Source organism: Pteropus vampyrus, unplaced genomic scaffold (genome assembly GCF_000151845.1).
Source record: "Pteropus vampyrus isolate Shadow unplaced genomic scaffold, Pvam_2.0 Scaffold16, whole genome shotgun sequence".
In the NCBI taxonomy this organism is placed as follows: domain Eukaryota; kingdom Metazoa; phylum Chordata; class Mammalia; order Chiroptera; family Pteropodidae; genus Pteropus; species Pteropus vampyrus.
Window position 1 is genome coordinate 4,115,267 of NW_011888797.1, and position 3,748 is coordinate 4,119,014.

Genomic DNA, 3,748 nt, shown 5'->3' on the forward strand with positions numbered 1-3,748 from the left:
CCAAATGTCTGCCCTCTCTTGCTCCTAAGTCTGATTCATTTGCTCAGACTGCCTCTGGTGTATCTTCCCCCTGCATTGAAAGTGGCCCCGTTTCTAATAGGGATAGAAAAGCATAGTAATTTGACCTCTAGGGAAGGCTCTGACGGTGGTTCTCTCCTGTGTCTCTTGAGGTAGAAACAGGGCACAACATAAATGACTATGGACAGAAGCACATTGAGTAGGGCACATCCCTCTACAGAATTCTACGCGGCCATGGAAAAGACTTGGGTAGATCTAGATGCACTGCTGAGGAAGGATGTACATAATACACTGATGACTACAAGATGAATCAAGTTGCAAAACGATACGCATGTTTGTAAATGCATTGAAAAAGCTATAGTAATATGTTATCAGAAGTTTCTTCTGGGAAATGAGATTGGAGAGTCATTGTATCCGTGACGATGCTTTCTGCTGCACGTGAAGAAAACCCCAACTCAGCGATTCACACAATAAGGAAATTTATTATTTTAAACAACAAGTAATCTGTGGGGAGAGGGCCCCTGGGGTTGATTAACTCAGCAGCTCGACATCTTTGGGAACCCAGGTTCTTTCCGTCTTTTTGCTTTGCCATTCTCCCTGAATAGGCTTTGTGTCAGACAACTCCAGTACTTTCATGAGAAACATCCAAATTTAATATCCTTAGCAGATAAGGCCAAATCGCCTAGCCATAGTCACCTGTCGGAGTAGTCCCATGTCTCCCAGAAACTAGTCTGTCTTGGTGTTCCTGCCACATTCCATCTCTGGCTAGAAGTAGCCCCGGGGAAGCATGGCCTCAGATGCTCAGACACTGTAGCAGCATCTGTCAGTTATACTCCCTGCAGCTGAGATCTGAGGGGACATTCTCATACCATTCACAAGCGTTCTCTCTTTTTAAGAACACACGCACCACAGACTTCCTCTATGTGTCACATATTCTTGTCTAAATCGCTGTGATTGACTTAAAGATAGGCCAATCAGGACCACACTCTCAGGCTCAGCTAGCGCCCAACAGAAGTATAGGGCTATTGAGGAGGAGTGCGGGGGAAACTGCAAAAAATCCGGGTTCTGTTAGAAAGAAGAAAGTGGAGGATAAATGCCAGGTAAGTAACCGATAGAACCTGCTACAATGAGGGAGGGGGGAGCTTTTTAATCTGTATATTTATGTATAGTTTGAATTTTATAAGCACGTATTTTGCATAATAGTTATTATTTTAATTAGAACAGTTAAGAGAATGGAACTTGGCATCAAAAAGAAAAGTTATTTGATTCCATCTCTATGATTTATAATCTGTAGCCTTGGGCAAGTGACTTAACATCTTCAAGTCTTTATTATTAAAAAGTTGAAAGTGATTCTCAAATTAGAAAAAAAAAAGCACAGAAAACATTAAAGAAATGTGAGTTTCTCTTATGTCCTGGGGAACAAATTATTTCCTATCTGTAAAGATTCAGAAACATATGTGTTAGATTACACTACTTCAGGTTTAGTTATTATTTTAATATTTCAAAGAACCAGGAAGCTACAGTTCTTCCATAAGCACAGTGAAATAAAAAAGAGTCACAATGATTTCTTTTTAATGAGTTGAACAAAATGTTCTTTCATTGCCTCTGAAGTAGTTTATTGTTTGGAATGATAGAATAACATACTTCCCGGAAGGTTATGAGATTCGATTATGAAGTTATGTGGCTATTTTGAAAATGATCAGTCTAGTTCTATTTATGCATACAATTATATATAACCTTGGTTCTTAGTTATTTAAAATGGAATCAAAGCCCATTATCTTAATATCACTTTAAGATGCCTGCTAAGAAACTAGAAAGTTGGAGAACCATGATTAATTAGAGGATTTAGGTTCGGATATTTCTAAGAGATACTGGAAGTTGCAGAGATGAAGCAGTCTTTAGAGTTTAGAATGTAAAGTGGAAATTCAGATCTACCCCCAAACTATGATGAGAGCTTAGCAGAGTCATGAATCTTTGCTGCTTTTAAGTTTTCTTGTTACAAAATGAAAAACAATTAAGCTGTTTGAAAATTATACCATATCAGTTATCTATTGCTACTAAAAAAATACTCTAAAATTCAGTGGCTTAAAACAACAATCTTTTAATTTGCTGAAAATTCATCAGCATGAGCTCATGCTTATTTTGTCTAGGGTCACTCGTGTGGTGACAGTCAGTTTGTAGATTAGCTGAGAATTGATTGATCTAGGAGATCTCAACTGAGGTTCTCACCTCTGCTGCTTTTCCTCCAAAAGGCTAGCTCGGGCTTCTTTACATGGCACTCCCAGGGCCAATAAAAGGGCAAGCCCAGTATTCAAGCACTTTTTAATTTTCTGCTTGTATCCTGTCGCCCAATGTCCCATTGGTCAGAGCAGGTCACATGACCACAGCAAACGTCAGTGTGGGAGGGGTCTACACAAGAGGTTGGATACAGGAAAGCATGACTGAGTGAGAACCTTTGTAACAATCTAGCACCTGGACATCACATAAATCAATCAGCAAATTTGAAGAATCATACTATAAATTTTAAAATACCAAATAAGTTACAATCACAAAATCTTGAGGGTAAGTAAAGGAAGTATTGTTAGAGTGTATTTAAAACTGCAAGATATTTGGGGGAAAAAGTGATTTTTTTTCAAAATGAAGTTTATCACTATATCAAAATTTGCATCATTTTGACATCTGCTTGGCTAGAAAATGGCCTCCTCGGATGAAAGGTAATGTGATCCCATGCGGAACCTAAACTCATCTTGGCCAGCCATCTTGGGAGGTTCTCTGCTCCCTATCCCTTCATTTCCTTTCATTGCACCGAGAATCAATTGTCTTCATACACTGAACAGTTTATACATTTTGATGACACATACATTTGTTTGTTGTCCTTCTCCCCCAGTACAATATACTGTTTCACTCCTAGTCTGTACCGGGCATCTAGCACAGGACTTGACACATAATAAATACTGGTGGAGCAGTGAATGAAATGAAAAGCTACACTTATGCAACAAGTACCTCCTGATGTGGTTTCCCAGCATCAAGCATCTTCTGTTCTGAGAATATAGCGAATCTTCCTGTCCCTTAATGGATGATTCATTCTATCAATAATTTGCCAGGGGAGGGCAGTAGCTGCTTGCTTCAAACTCTTATCTTCATATACCTCTTCTGTTAATCAGTTCTTCCCCAAACTGTGGCAGAACTAAATCACATGGACTCTACCTAAGCTCTATCGCTGGAATCCCACTCTTCCTTCTACTACTGCCTTAGAGAGTCTTTGTCATGCTCATCAGGACGCCCACCTCAGCCTCCCAACTGGGCTGCTTGCCAGGAGTCTTAGCCAATCCCACCTCACCTTCCTCTCAGCTGCCAGAGATATCATCGTAAAACTATTTGAAAAATTAATTCTAGGGTTAAGACCTCCCCTGCTCCCCAAAACCTGGAGATAAGATCAAAGTCCAAAAGTTTTGGCAAGAAGTTTAAGGCATTTCACAATCCGTCCTGAGGTGTCTCTCCTGGCTCTTCTCTCATCACCAGCCTCCTTCCTCACATGCAACCTCTGCCTTAGCCACAGAGAATGTTCCAGTGTTGAGTGAAATGTGCCTGCCTGCAGAGCATCATAATTTGGTGCCAGCTATCTTTTTCGCCTGGCTTGCCTTCACCTCTCTTCCTTCACCTGGCAATCTCCCTCCTCCTCATCACTCAGAGCTCCCTCGTCATTACATTCTTAGGAAGCCTGTCCAGC

The 3,748-nt window shown here is 40.4% G+C and overlaps 1 pseudogene; it reads left to right on the forward strand.

Annotated features, from left to right (window-relative positions):
* The first annotated feature begins 1,111 nt into the window (after nucleotides 1-1,111).
* LOC105288285 overlaps nucleotides 1,112-3,748 on the forward strand; it is a 5,599-nt pseudogene continuing 2,962 nt past the window's right edge.